This window comes from Sus scrofa, chromosome 9 (assembly GCF_000003025.6).
Source record: "Sus scrofa isolate TJ Tabasco breed Duroc chromosome 9, Sscrofa11.1, whole genome shotgun sequence".
Lineage (NCBI taxonomy): Eukaryota > Metazoa > Chordata > Mammalia > Artiodactyla > Suidae > Sus > Sus scrofa.
In genome coordinates this window covers 105,101,194-105,117,083 of record NC_010451.4, presented here as the reverse complement: position 1 = coordinate 105,117,083, position 15,890 = coordinate 105,101,194, and the positions used below count along the sequence as shown (strand labels likewise).

At 39.8% G+C, this 15,890-nt stretch overlaps 1 protein-coding gene across 15 annotated transcripts in view; it reads left to right on the top strand.

The window, feature by feature from the left end:
- Positions 1 to 15,890, top strand: part of SRPK2 (SRSF protein kinase 2) — a 255,140-nt gene that overhangs the window by 147,606 nt on the left and 91,644 nt on the right. The gene's annotated exons all lie outside the window — the stretch shown is intronic.

Sequence of the window (15,890 nt, the reverse complement as noted above, 5' to 3'; positions counted from 1 at the left end):
TAAAAATCTTCAGAGATGATAGCCCATTGTATGTTTCATCATCAGAGATTCTGTTCTCTTGTTTGTAAATCAGTAGAGTGCCTAACACAATGCATGGCACATAGTTGGTCTCTAATAAATACATCTTTGAAGTTCAGTTATTACTTTATAAAGATAAAACTTCACTCTTGGAAGCATATTTTTACTTAAAATAAGAATATAGTGGCTTACAGTGAGTGAGATTAAATTAAGTATTTTGGGATAATTCATTGTAGCATGAGCCTTGTTTGTTTTGAGCCCTTCACTGGTCATGCAGTTTTATAAAGTACCAGTGGGATTTCCAGATTACACGTTTTAGTTTGAATTCACACATATATTAGTCAGAATTATAAGGTAGATAATTTTGTTGTATTTGGACATTTAACTTATTTTTAAAAATTAAGGATAGGAAAGGATTTAATAGATACTTTTGAAATTTGGAAGTAGTTTTATATTTTTAAAATACATGAAGTAGTTAAAATGTTTGAACATTTGCTATGTTCTCGACCTGATGGATTAAGTAGCAAGAGCTCAGTTACCCATGGTTCTTTTGTTCTTCATCTCAATTATCTAAAACACAGATGAGAAAAAAAATACAGTTTTGAAGTTTTGCAGTGTTCAAGGCACCAAGTCAGAAACTGAGTGGTGTGGGATGAGGTGGTGACAACCTGCATGTGGGAGGTGGGGGAGGTAAATGTGTGTGCAGGTAGCGGAACTCTAAGAGTGCGTGCAGGAAGTGTTGTGGCCAAGCTCTGTGGAGAATAGACCGTTCATGGTCTTGACTGTTGAAGGAAGAGTGTAACTAGAGAGATGGAGCAAGGAAGAATGGCCTTTAAAAGGCCGAAGAGACGGATTAGGAGATAACTCTGGTGGGGAGGTATGTATGGCAGGATGGCAGGGGCAGATTGGGAAGGAATGGCCTTCAGTTCCTCCTCCTGCCTGGATTATTCAAATGTGGAAAGAAAGCACTTTAGGAAGTTTGAAAAGAGGCTTTTTTTTTTTTTTTTTTTTTTTTTTTTCTGATACTAAACAAAGAATAGTTTTGTTTTGTTTTTAGGACCACCCCTGCAGCATATGAAAGTTCCTAGGCTAGGGCTCGAATCAGAGCTGCACCTGCTGGCCTACACCACAGCCACAGCAATGTGGGAGCTGCATCTGTAACCTGGGCCACAGCTGTGGCAAAGCCAAATCTTTAATCCACTGAGTGAGGCCAAGAATTGAACCCCATCCTCACGGACACTATGATGGGTTCTTAACCACTGAGCCATAATGGGAGCTCCTGATTTTTTTCTTTTTATGCTGTAGAGATGCACAGATCATTTTTGGAATTACTGCCCTTGGGTCCCTTCTTGGCAAGTGGAGTTAAGGTTGTGAAATCATGTGGTCTCGACATAGTTTTCCTGAACCGAGAGGCTGTGGGTCCAGTGGGTCTTTCCCCTCCGATGTCCATGTGCACTCTCTGATCATTTTGCACAAAGAGTAATTGCATCAATAAGTGAAAATTTCTTCTGTGCCATTTGTGCCTTTTGCAAGATTGGTTTAAAAAAATATTTGTATAAATGTGAAAACATTTAGATAATGCCTGGCTCATAGCAGGAACTAGAGTTTAGTTGGTGCTTTTTCCATCAGTAAAATTATAAACTTCCCTGATCTGATTCCATGTAATTCCAACAAAATACTCCGTAAGGTCAGGGGCCTTATTGCTCTTGTTCATGATGAAGCAAACCCGGAAAAATTTGATGCATGGCCAGTAAATTGTAGTTGCATATAAGTGCAAGTCTATTGGAAATATTTTACTTTTTAAATTTTTATTATTTATTTGTTTATTTTTATTGTTTTAGGGCTGCACCCACGGCACATGGAGGTTCCCAGGCAAGGGTCTATTCAGAGCTATAGCTGCTGGCCTACACCACAGCCACAGCAACGCCACATCCGAACTCCTAGCATAGTAACATTTTAGAAAGATACATTGGGGTTCCCCCTGTGGCACAGGGGATTAAGAATCCCCTGAGGGATTGTCCTTGAGTCGGGTGGCATGGTTTGATCCTCAGCCTGGTGCAGAGGGTTAAGGTTCTGGTGTTGCCACAGCTGTGGCATAAATTGCAGCTGTGGCTTGGATTTGATCCCTGTCCAGGAACTTCCATAGCTGTGGGTGTGGCTAAGAAGAAAATAAATACAAGATACCCATTTACTAAAGTAGAGGTCCTATTCTGAAATCTTTTGGAGCATCAGTTCTTTATTTATTTATTTATTTATTTATTTATTTATTTATGTATGTCTTTTTGCTATTTCTTTGGGTAGAGGTCCTATTCTGAAATCTTTTGGAGCATCAGTTCTTATTTATTTATTTATTTATTTTTGTCTTTTTGCTATTTCTTTGGGCCGCTCCCGCGGCATATGGAGGTTCCCAGGCTAGGGGTTGAATCGGAGCTGTAGCCACTGGCCTACGCCAGAGCCACAGCAACGCGGGATCCGAGCCACGTCTGCAATCTACACCACAGCTCATGGCAACGCCAGATCGTTAACCCACTGAGCAAGGGCAGGGATCTAACCTGCAACCTCATGGTTCCTAGTCGGATTCATTAACCACTGCGCCATGACGGGAACTCCTTTCTTTTCTTTCTTTTTTTTTTTTTTTTTTAAGCTGTTCTTACTTATATCTGCCTTTCTTTGCCTGTGTCTATGTATATTTGTTCTCCTTTCTTGTTTTGGAGTCATAAACACACTTGAGCGTATTACCAGTAGATAATCTGTTACATCCGGTAATAATTCTTAACCATGGGTGTGTGTTGGTCTCCTAGTGACATGTGCCCAGGCTACATTCCAGACCTCCTGAATCAGAATCTCCTGGTTTGTAGGCTGTAGTCTTCAGAAAATGCTTCCTCATGATCATAGTGTAGGGTCCTAAGAAACTATTGTGTTACAGAAAAGATTAAATTTTGCATGGCATTTTATAACCTGCCAGAAATAAACTCCATATTCTTCACTGAGAGGTGTCAAAATCTGGTCCCAACCTTTCTTTCTAGCATTTCTGTCTGCATTTTCCTGTGGGTAGTTTGTGTATTAGCTAATCTGGACTTTACTGCTGCCATACCTGTGTTCACTCCTGAGGTTCCCCTGCTTCCTCATAGGCCAGCCTCAGTTGTCCCTCCTTTTTGTCACTCCTTTCTCAATGGATTCCTTGGGGCTCATCTACCAGAGGGAACATTTCTGCCTTTCTGGGTATTTTGTTCATTGAACACTCTGGACCTTGAAACAGTATACTTTGAATATGTGTTGACTTAATTAAAAAAGTAATATTGTTTTTGAACCACTCTCTGCCTTGTTTTATATTGTTACTTGTGTACTTGTCTGCTCTAATCTGTTAGATGCCTGCTTCCATGAATAAATACTGTTTTACTCATTTTAACAATAAAACAGTTTAATAAATAGTTCTTGAACTTAAATGAGGTATCTTTTCTGAACTTGGGTAACAGAATTTGGAACTGTAGGGTAGAATCACGAAATTTATGACATAAAGGAAGGAGAGAATATAACAGTCCCTGTGTTCTCTTTGATTTGAGTTGGTGGTAAGTTCTGACTGATGGAGTACTTTATAGTCCCTTCCTCATGAGAGATACTAATTTGATGTTTTTCAAGATAGTCCTCAGTTGTCAGATGAACTTGCACTGAGATGGTACTGTGTTATCTTGTGAATACAAGGCGGAGTAGTTTGTAACATTTAGTTTCATGGGTGCTAGTTTCAGCACAAGCTTATGTTTTGAACTTCTCTTCCACCTTAGGTAAGTCTGTTATATTCAACAGTAAAGCTTTTGTTCTCTCTCCTGTTTAGTACTGCCTTTTCAAGGTAAAGAGTGGTTTGAAACTGGGCAGTATTTCCTATGTGTTAATGTCAATGATGGGATGGAAGTGGTAGTGGGGTAGGGAGGTTTGCAGAATTTCATCTTTGATAGTGAAAAGTATCTGACCTGAACCAATGGAAGTGTGATGAGAACATATGTTAAGAGCAACTTACAGGGGAGAATTCACTGGTGGATATGATGATATTTTTTTTTTTTGAGTCAGCTTGATTAAGGTATAATTTACATAAAATAAAGATTCACCCATTTTAGGTGTACAACTCAATGAGTTGTGACTATTGTAAATATAAGTGGTGTAACCACAGCCACAATCATGAGGTAACATTTCAGCAGTACCAAAGTTCCCCCTTTTGTAATCAGTACCGTTCCACCAGTCCTTAGCCTGTGGTGACCATTGATCTGCTTTCCAACACTGAAGTTTTGCCTTTTAAAAACTGGAATTATATACTGTATAGTTGGACTTCTTTCATTTTAGCACAATTCCTTTGAGTTCATTCATGCTGTCTTTATTGTTCATTGTCTTGTAGTGCTGAGTCCTTACTGCATTTTTTAGCCACAAGTTATCCTTCTGCTACCCTCTTCTTTGGCCAGCTTGAAATTGGCAGTTTATATGTTTAAGGGTTTACTTGATACCTAGTATCCAAACTGCACATAAGCATGACTTTTCTTGTTGGGAAGTTCATTAAAGTCAAATAGAAACTTAGACTAAAGGACTTGAATGTAGTGGTTATAGCAGTTACATGTGCATGTAGTAGTGTTTCTTAGAGTGTGGCCCTTGAACCACCTGCATAAGTCACCTGGGGTGCTTATCAAACGTGTAAATTCTCTCAGTCTTAGTGACACCATGTGAGTGGAAAAGTCTGAATGTTGTAGGTGTGTATGAGTACTACAGAGGACTCACGGTGGCCATCCTTCCTAAATGTTTCCTGTTTAGACCTGTCACCCGTGTCAGTCATCTATCACCTATTCCCGCCCTTCCAGCACAGCAGGAGACCTAGTTTCACTAGAAAGTTGGATTTTGCAGTTTCTAGTTGCTATCTGTCTAGTAGGACAAGCTTCCTTCCTGGTTCTCCACTCACTATTCATGTGACCTTGAACGTGTGCCTCATTATCCTTGTCTGTAAAAGGGGTGCCTAATAGCACTATAGAGTTGTTTGAGCATTGAGTTAATTATGAGTAAGTACTATTATATGAGTTTAATTTTTAAAATGTTATTTTAAGTATTATTTTCATTACCACCTTGGAAATATGAATTCATTGTTTTGATTTATGCATCTTTACCAGTTTGTTATCAATCACCATTTTTTCTTATAATTTAGACCTTCCTTCCTCGTCATTTCATGTCTTCCTGATATCTGTTCTTAAGAAGTCTATAAATGGTAAACAGTTTTTATTTCAAAGTATCTTTAATTGCTTTATGTATATATGTTTTCTTTAGCCACGTATATAACTGATAATGACAGTTATTGGCTCTTTGTGCTTTGATAATCTTACACTACTGTTGTTTGACTTTTTTCTTTCTTTTTGTCTTTTTTAGGGATACCTATAGCATATGAAAGTTCTCAGGCTAGGGGTTGAATCGGAGCTGCAGCTGTGGGCCTACGCCAAAGCCATTGCAAGACCAGATCCTTAACTCACTGAGTGAGACCAGGGGTCAAACCTGCATCCTCATGGATAGTAGTCAGGTTCATTACCACTGAGCCACACTGGGAACTCCTATATTTGGATTTTCAACTTTGCCCCAACCCTCAAGTTGTCAACTGTATTTTAAATGTTTTGATGATATTGTGAATGAAATTTTCTTCATTTGTCTCATTTTTTTTTCTAAGAAGAGTCTTGTTCTATGTGTGTGACATAATCTATCATCACATTATTAACAAGTCTCCCACTGATGAACATTTATTGCTCTTTGCAGGCATTGTCACTGCAAGAATCAGAAAGGTAAATTCCAGGAAGGTGTGCTGAGTTAAAGGATATTCAAATTTTGGAATCAGCTGTCAAACTTAAAATGAATACATTCTCCCTGTTTATAATTTTACAGCTAGAACTTCCAGTAGTGGGCAGTATAGAAAAATGTTCCAGGAGTTCCCATTGTGGCTTGGCTGAAACGGATCTGACTAGCATCCATGAGGATGCAGGTTTGATCCCTAGCTTTGCTCAGTGGGTTAAGGATCCGGCGTTGCTGTGAGCTGTGGTATAGGTCGAACATGTGGCTCGGATCTGATGTTGCTGTGGCATAGGCCAGCAGCTTCAGCTTTGATTTTACCTCTAGCCTGGGAACCTCCATATGCCGAGGGTACAGCCCTAAAAAGACAAAAAAAAAAAAAAAGAAAAAGAAAAAGAAAAGAAAAAAGTTACAAACTCTATTCAATTAATTTTATTTACTTATTAAAAGTAATGATAAGAGGTTTCTGTTTCTAAAATATTGTCTAGAGCAGCACTGTCCAATAGAACTCTTTGTGATGTTGGAAATGTTCTATTATCTGCACTGCTCAATACCTTAGCCACTAGCTCTTTAGCACTTAAAATGAGGGTAGAGTGACTGAAGAACTGAATTTTAAATTTTACTTTTTTTTTTTTTTTTTTTTTTTTGCTTTTTAGGGCCTCATCCGAGGCATATGGAAGTTCCCAGGCCAGGGGTGGAATTGGAGTTGCAGCTGCCGGCCTCAGCCATAGCCACACCGGATCTGAGCCACATCTGCAACTTATAACCACAGCTTGAGGCAATGCTGGATCCTTAACCCACTAAGCAAGGCCAGGGATCGAACCTGTGTCCTCACAGATGCCAGTCAGGTTCTTAACGCACTGAGCCACAAAGGGAACTCCAAATTTTACTCTGTTTAAATTCATTAGGCTGGTGGCTGTTTTACCATATAGTTATAGTTGCATTTTGATTTAAAGCTTGTGGAAGTGTGTAGAAGTCTTGTCTACAGTGGTACATTCTTGCATTATTTCCTGAGTAGCATGAGGCAATCATTAGTGGTTCTAGTAAGTTTCATCAATATATAGGTCTCTGTAAACAAGTCTTTTTTTTGGGGTAGGGGGAGCAGTTTACCCTGCACCTGCTGGCTTCAGATTGCCTACAAACAGAGCTTTTAAAATAGAAACACATGGGTCCTTAGTTTGCTAGTTCTTATATATATATCTCATCCTAATGTAAAAGATGGGCTTATATGAATTTTTAAAACATGGGTATTATTCCAAAATCTGTCTTTTGCCCAAAAGAAATTTGGCTCTCATTACTTACCTAGCTTCTTAATTCCTCTGGTCATTTCCGTTATATTAAGAAACTCAAATCTCACTGTTAAGGCCAAAATCAGATAATTTAACTACTCTGTCACTTACTGAGAACTTGGCAGCTGTATTAATTTCCTATTGCTGCATAACAAATTACCACACACCTAGCAGCTTAAAACAATGCCTATTTGTTAACTCACAGTTCTGTAGGTCAAAAGTTCGGGCTACCCAGTGTGGCTGGATTCTCACTAAATTGTTGGCTCTTGGCCAAGGCTGCAGTTCTCTTTTGGGGACTAGAGCCCTCTTGTAAGATAACTGGTTATTGGCAGAACTCATTTCCTTACATTGAAGTCCTTGTTATCCTTCTAACTGTTGCTGGCACCACTCTCGCTCCTAGAGGCCACATGCAGCTCCTTGTTATGTAGCCCTGATGAACACCTCACAACATGTATGTCTGCTTTTCTTCTAGGCTAGCTTGAGCACATCCCTAACTTACTCTGTGACCAGCCAGAGAAAACCCTCTGCTTAAAAAAGGCTCATGTGATTAGGTCAGGCTCACCCAGTCTAGCTGCCGTATGACATAACCTAATTACAAGAGAGATGTCATATTCACAGGGCTGCCCGCATTCAGAGGATGACTGTCATTGAGGCTCATTTTAGAATTCTGCCTACAGCAGAAGACACTTCACATTTAGTTTGATTTGCACAAAGTTAGAAATTCTCTTTTCACTAGAGAGTTATACATGAAGAAATCATTGTGGCTTTTCCCTCCCTCCCTAGCTGTGTGACTTTTCCCAGTGCTCCAGCAGGTAGCTTGGATGAGCTATTCTGAGAGTATATATATTTTGAGAATATATATTGATTCTTTTCAAAAGTAGAAATGGGAGTTCCCGTCGTGGCGCAGTGGTTAACGAATCCGACTAGGAACCATGAGGTTGCGGGTTCGGTCCCTGCCCTTGCTCAGTGGGTTAACGATCCGGCGTTGCCGTGAGCTGTGGTGTAGGTTGCAGACGCGGCTCGGGGCTCGGATCCTGCATTGCTGTGGCTCTGGCATAGGCCGGTGGCTACAGCTCCGATTCAACCCCTAGCCTGGGAACCTCCATATGCCGCGGGAGCGGCCCAAGAAATAGCAACAACAACAACAACAAAAGACAAAAAGACAAAAGACAAAAAAAAAAAAAAAAGTGGAAATGACAGGTTGCATATTTCCCAAGCAACCACCAAGAGGGGGATTGTGAGAAGGAGGGTGAGAGGAAGAGAGTGAGTTTCAGATCAGGTGGTAGACATGTGGAGGAAAGAAAAAGAAATTTGACTTTTGTGACTGTTCCTTGAATACTGCCTGAATAAATTAGTTTGAAATTTTCTTTGTTTTGGTTAAAGATTAATTGAATTAATGATTTCTTAAATTGTGTCAGTTGCCATTCAAGGTAATAACAAAGGAAAGTATTTCTTTTTTGATAAATGTGTAAAGTTTATTTGTCCTTTTCTTTGTTGAAGTAGAAAATAGCAGCCGGAAGGAAATCGGAACTCCTATCTAGTTACCATGGCAATTTAGAGCAGATGATGCATGCATTTTGCTAGGGTAGTTCAGTTTTTTTTCTCGCTGATAGAGCGAACATAGGGGAAAAATACAGATAAGCGTGATAAAGTAATCTTAGTATTCTAATGTCATATTTAAATAAAAATACTCTTGTTTTCTCTTTCAACTGCATTTTTATGATAGCCCTGTTTAGTAATAATTAGACTATTTGGTTATGTTTCATGTAGGGCAAAATAAATAGAGTTCTTTGTGAAAAATATCTAAAGTTGGAATTTCACTTTCTAATTTTTTTTTTTTTTTTTTGCTTTTTAGGACCTCATCCATGGTACCTGAAGGTTCCAGGCTAGGGGTCGAATTGGAGCTGTAGCTGCCGGCCTATATCACAGCCACAGAAATGCGGAATCAGAGCTGAGTCTATGACCTACACCACAGCTCATGGCAATGCTGGATCCTTAACTCATGAAACAAGGCCAGGGTTGGAACCCGAATCCTAATGGATCCTAGTCGAGTTTGTTAACCTGTGACCCATGAAGAGAACTCTCACTAAGGCTATACATTTTCTTACATTATATAAACATAATCTTAAATTACTAGTGGCTTATGTAAACTTTGAACAATTAGACTCTCAGTCTACTTTTTACAGAACTATATATTAATTTTCACTGTTAATGTAGTGGGGCAGTTGTGGAAGAGACCATGCATATAGATTGCTTAAATCTAAATGTAGAGATTTCTGGAATTCCCATCGTGCCTCAGTGGAAATGAATCTGACTAGCATCCGTAAGGACACAGGTTCAATCCTTGGCCTCGCTCAATGGGTTAAGGATCCTATGTTGCCATGAACTGTGGTGTAGGTTGCAGATGTGGCTTGGATCTGGCATTGCTGTGGTGTAGGCTGGCAGCTATAGTTCCGATTTGACCCCTAGCCTAGGAACCTCCATGTGCCACAGGTGTGGCCCTGAAAAGATAAATAAATAAATAAATAAATAAATGTAGAGATTTCTGATTTTTCTTGGAAATATATACTTTAAGGTGTAAAGTGGATATAAAGTGTACAACTGTATAGACTTTTGCTTTAAAAAAACATTTTTTGAGGTATAATACACATACTACACAATTTAGACATTAAAAATGTGCAATTGTGCAATTCAGGGAGTTCTCTTTGTGGCTCAGTGGTAACAAACTCACCTAGTATTCATGAGGATGTAGGTTTGATCCCTGGCCTCAACTCAGTGAGTTAAGGATCCAGTGTAGCCGTGAGCTGTGGTAGGTTGAAGACTGGCTCGGATCCCGCATTGCTGTGGCTGTGGCATAGGCCAGCAGCTACAGCTCTGATTGGACCCCTAGGCTGGGAACCTCCATATGCCACAGGTGTAGCCCTAAAAAGACAAAACAAAAACAAATGTGCAATTTAGTATTTTTTAGTGTATTCACATGGGTGTGTAATCATCACCACATTAGAACATTTTTATCCCTTATAAAGAAACTCTGTACCTATTAACAGTCCATCTCCATTTCTCTCCTTCTCTCTTTCCTCTGCTTCCAGTCCCCAGGAACCATTAATTCATCCTGTCTCTATAGGTTTGCCTATTCTGGACATTTGGTTATTTAATGGACTCATTCAACATGTAGTCTTTTCTGACTGAATAGTCTTTTGCGTTGAGCATAATATTTTCAAAGGTCATCTGTGTTGTGGCCTGTATCAGTACTTCATTTCTTTTATTGCCAAATAATAGTACATTGTAAGGATATATCCACATTTTATTTATTGATCTGTCAGTTGGGTTGCTTCTACTTTTTATCTGTCATGAATAACATTGCCCTGAACACTTTGCACCAGATTTTTGTGGCTGACAGGTTTTCATTTTTCTTGGGTATATACCTAGGAATGGAATTGTTGGGTTTTGTGGTAGCTTTAAATCCAACCTTTTTAGGAACTACTAGATATTCTGAAACAGCTGTATGTATATTGTATATTGTGTACTGTCCATTGTTATATTCCAAACAGCAACATATATACATTGTAGCAGGAGAGTAGTATAGCACAGCTGTTGGAGTTCCCTTGTGGCTCAGCAGATGCCATGCTAGTTGTATTCTTAACCTACTGAGCCACAAAGGGAACTCCAACAGCTGTGCTATACTACTCTCCTGCTACAATGTATCAAGGTTTCAATTTCTTCATTCTCAACAATACTTGTTATTGTCTCATGGGTTGTTTGTTTGTCTTTTAATTATAGCCATCTTGTTGGGTGTGAAGTGGTATCTCCTTGTGGTTTTGATTTTCCTTCTCCAAATGACTAAGGATGTTCAACATCCTTTCATATGCTTGTTGGCCATTTATATGTATTCTTTGGAGAAATAACTGTTCTAGTTCTTTTTTTATTCTTAAATTTGTCTTTTTATTGTTGCGGTGTAAATTTCTTTTTATATTCTAAATATAAATTTCTTTTGATTTGTATGACTTGTAAATATTTTCTTTCATTCTCTGAGTCGTCTTTACTTTCTCGATGGTTCCCTTTGAAGCACAAAAGTTCTTAATTTTGATCAAATTCAATTTATCATTTTTCCTTTATTGCTTATGCTTTTAGTGTCATATCTTAAGAAACATAGCCTAGCTTAAAGTAATTAAGATTTACTCATTGTTTTTCCTGCAAGTTGTTCATTTTGAGTTAATATTTATGTTTATGTGAGGTAGGGTTACAGTATTTATATATATATATATATATACACACATATATATACACATATTTACACACACACACATATATATATATACACACATATATACACATATATATACACATATTTACACACACACATATATATATATATACACACACACACATATAGCCACTTGTTTTGTTGAAAAGACTTTCTTTCAGAGTTCCTGTCGTGGCACAGTGGTTAACGAATCCGACTAGGAACCATGAGGTTGCGGGTTTGGTCCCTGCCCTTGCTCAGTGGGTTAAGGATCTGGCGTTGCTGTGAGCTGTGGTGTAGGTCGCAGAGGTGGCTCAGATCCCGCGTTGCTGTGGCTCTGGCGTAGGCCGGTGGCTACAGCTCCAATTCGACCCCTAGCCTGGGAACCTCCATATGCCACGGGAGTGGCCCAAAGAAATATCAAAAAGACAAAAAAAGAAAAAAAAAAAAGAAAAGAAAAGACTTTCTTTCACTATTTGTGTTTGCCCTATTGAAAGTATTTATGAGTCCCCCCCACCCCACCCCATAGCTTTCTATGTGCTTCTAGTAATTCTTATATATAACTTTTTGGTTTATTTTTTGAAATAACTTCTTGATTCTCAGTGAGACTGATGAAAGTGTTTCTTTTTTGAATCACTTGATGTATTTCATGAGTATGCACTTGGCAAGATCACCTCTTGATCTTTTATTTTTTATTTTTCTTTTAAACACTTGAGCCTTAACCAGGTTTTCAGGTGCTGTAGAAGCCACCAGAGACCACTTTGAAGAAGCAAGCCTTATAAACAGTGTAGCATTATTCTCTCCTCCATACATCTGCCCTAAGATAAACTTACTGGTGCGTCTCCTGCGTGTAGGCAGTAACATGGCTGGATGGGATGAAACAGAATCAGTGATGGGGAACATAATATTTGGCAGTTACAGTGTTCTGATCTTACTATGATGAATTGCTGATTTGAGAGTTGGTGATAATTGGGTGAAGCAGGTTACTAGGAGAAGCCTTAGAAAAAAAAAACTGGTGTGACCAGGAATCTCTGCCACACCAGCCTCTGATATTGTTGAATCTGAGGGTCTGGAGTGGTGCTATCCAGTAGAAATATAATCTGTGAGCCTCATTTGTAATTTAAAGTGTTCTAGTAGCTACATTAAAAAAATTATTAATTTTAGGGAGTTCCTGTCATGGCTCAGAGGTTAACGAATCTGACTAGGAACCATGAGGTTGTGGGGTTTGAACCCTGGCCTTGCTCAGTGGCTTAAGGATCTGGCATTGCCGTGGACTGTGGTGTAGGTCGCAGATGAGGCTCGGGTCCCATGTTGCTGTGGCTGTGGCATTGGCCAGCGGCTACAGCTCTGAATAGACTCCTAGCCTGGGAACCTCCATATGCCATGGGAGCGGCCCTAGAAAAGATAAAAAGACAAAAAAAAAAATAGCATTCATTTTAATAATTTAATGTATCCAAGACATTTTAACATGTAGCAAACATTAAATTATTAATATTTTACCTTTTTTGCACTAAAGTTTGGAAATCTAGTATATATTTTACACTTACAGCACATCTCAGGAATAGCCACTTTTTTTTTTTTTTGGTCATTCCTGGGGCGGCACCTGCAGCGTATCAGGGTTCCCAGGCTAGGGGTTCAAATGGAGCTGCAACTGCTGGCCTACACCACAGCCACAGCAACACCAGATTTGAGCTGTGTTTGCGACCTACACCACAGCTCACGGCAATGTCGGATCCTTAACCTGCTGAGCGAGGCTAGGGATCAAACCTGCAACCTCTCACGGTTCCTAGTTGGATTCGTTAACCACTGAGCCACGACAGCCACGCCAGGACTAGCCACATTTTAAGTGCTTAGTTCCCATATGGGGCCAGTGGCTGCTGTATTCTACAGCACAATTCTAGATGTTTTGATATGATAGTCGAAATATTACATCAACATTAGTCAACTTCCTCTGTATTTCACAGTTCCCAGACTCATCCCTTTAACTCGATAAGACTGGTTTGGGGAGATCTGCCTGCCTGTTCAGTGTGGCCCTCCCTCAGACTGCAGAGGGTCTAAGAATTTTGTTAAGCGTCGTGGCAGCTTACCAAATGGGTAAAGCGTAATTGAGAGACACATTATGATAAAGATACCTGAACCTCAAACTAGAGAAAGTGGGCCTGTGATAATTAGAATCTCTTCTCCTTTATCACAGATACAATCTACTTCATTGAGTTAAATCAGTATAAAGGAAATACCACTCACTGGTACAGTGATCCTTGCCTGGGCGTTATTTTGCCCCCAGTATCTGGACACATTTTTGATGGGAACAACTGATGTGTGGTGGCGGGAGGCCAGGGTTGCTGCTAGCGTTCTAGAGTTTGTGAAACAGCATCCACAACAGCAAATTATTTGGCCCAGGTGTCAGTGGTGCCAAGCATAGCAGTGCCCTGCACTCGCAGACCAAGAACTTCCAAGTTCTTCTTCCTTTTTCCTGAATTGTTACATAGTCTCTACAGGGAGTATATGTTGTATTTTGTTTGTTTCTTTGTTTCCTTTTTCTTTTTTGGCCACCCTGTGGCACATGGAGTTCCCTGGCCAGGGATCAGATCCAAGTGGCAGTTGCAACCTGCACCACAGCTGTGGCAACACCACATCCTAGAACCCACTGTGCCAGCCTGGGGATCATCTGCATCCTTTTTTTTTTTTTTTTTTTTATTAGGGCCACACCCGTAGCATATGGTGGTTCCCAGGCTAGGGGTCTAATCGGAGCTACAACTGCCGGTCTACACCACAGCCACAGCAACTTGGGATCCAAGCCGTGTCTGCAATCTACACCACAGCTCATGGCAACACCGGATCCTTAACCCACTGAGAAAAGCCAGGAATCAAACCTGAAACCTCATGGTTCCTAGTCGGATTCGTTTCCACTGTGCCATGACTGGAACTCCTGATCGTCTGCATCCTGGTGCTGTAGAGATGCCCCGATCTCATTGTGCCACAGTGGGAACTACTGTTTTTGTTTTTTAAATTTAGAGAATCTCTTTATTTTCTCATATAAAATTTCTAAGAAAGAAGCAGTCAGCTTTGAAAGTATTTCTGTCTGAGTATATTTGTCGACTAGCTAGATTTTGCCCATAACCATGAGCAATGGGTCTTGAAAACTTTTTCTCTAACCTCTTCCCTTTGGGGAAGTGGTGAGACTGCATTTCCTCTATACCTCCCCTTCCTCAGACCTCTCTTTTCCCTGGGACCATTTTACTTTCAGTAAAGGCAAGTCTGTTAAAAAGAAAATGAGCATTTGCAAGGCCACCAGAAAGGTTATTGTACTTCGTAAGGTCTGTTGGGATTTTTGAGTGTTCTGGCAGTGATGGGGGTGTTTGGTTGTGATGACTCCCTTTTAGTGGTCCATCATGAGGAATGGTTTACTCAGAATGTTATCACCTCCAGTGTCCTAATGTCTGTGACTCAAGGGGCTGTAACTTTGATTCTTCACAAATTATGTTAAGTAGAAATCAATCCAATCAGTCAATCCGAAAATGTTCAGATTATAAACATTCTTAGTTGTCCTCCCACAAGTAATCATACTTGCTGGTACTGGCCTTTAAAGTTACCTGTGGGCTGTTATCCCCACTGCATCCTCATTACTGCTGGTGTTTCTTTTGCCTCCCTTCATTGTGTTTTGATGGCAGACCACATAAATGAACTATAACTAACTACCTCAGGCTGAAGGCAGTGTAGTAAAGTCTGTCTGGGGACTCTTATATTTGGTGGGAATTTAGAGATCCAGCTTAGAAAGGGGGAGTGGTCAGGGCAGCTCCTCTGGCCTTACCTCTTATTAGCAGCTAGGATGAGTTTTGTACCCCGTAATGGCTGACTTTCTTAAGAAGGTTCCAGGGCTCTGTGCCCCAGGCCCTATTGCAGTGAGGACAGAGGATCTGGAGCCAGCCTTCCATTGTGTAAGGAGTAGCAGTGTTCCAAAAGGTGCTTTTAGAAAGGGAGCAGGCCGAAACAAAACAAAAAGGCCATTTTTCACATCGGTGTTTGTGGGATCTCCCTTCCTCCCCAGACTAGAGGCCCTCTTGTGTAGAAGAGTATATTAAGCATTTAGCCTTTTTGTGACAATCAGAAATGACTGTTGCTGCAGTGATGGATGGATTGTATTTGTATTTGACTACAGTAGATGTTTTCTTTATTCACTTTCTAGTTTGGGGCAGTGTTCTTGATAAGTAAGGTTGATAAATGACTGAATTCGTTAATGAAAATAACCATACACCACCTACAGTATATGTTAGCTTTTATGAATTGTCCAGGAAACCTAACCATATCCATACTGTTGCAATGAGGAAAGGAATTCTGATTTTAAAACGATAGAAAATAAGCCTTCCTTTTTAAAGTCCAGGGTTACTTTCCTCTGTCTTTTCATAATCTCTCTGGGATGTGTTCTAACTAATAATGCTGTGTATTATGAAGGGATAGTCTTTTATTTCACCTAAAATTCGTAATATTATAAGGACTTAAGAAATACTGAAGTTCTAAGTGAAAATGTCCTTGGC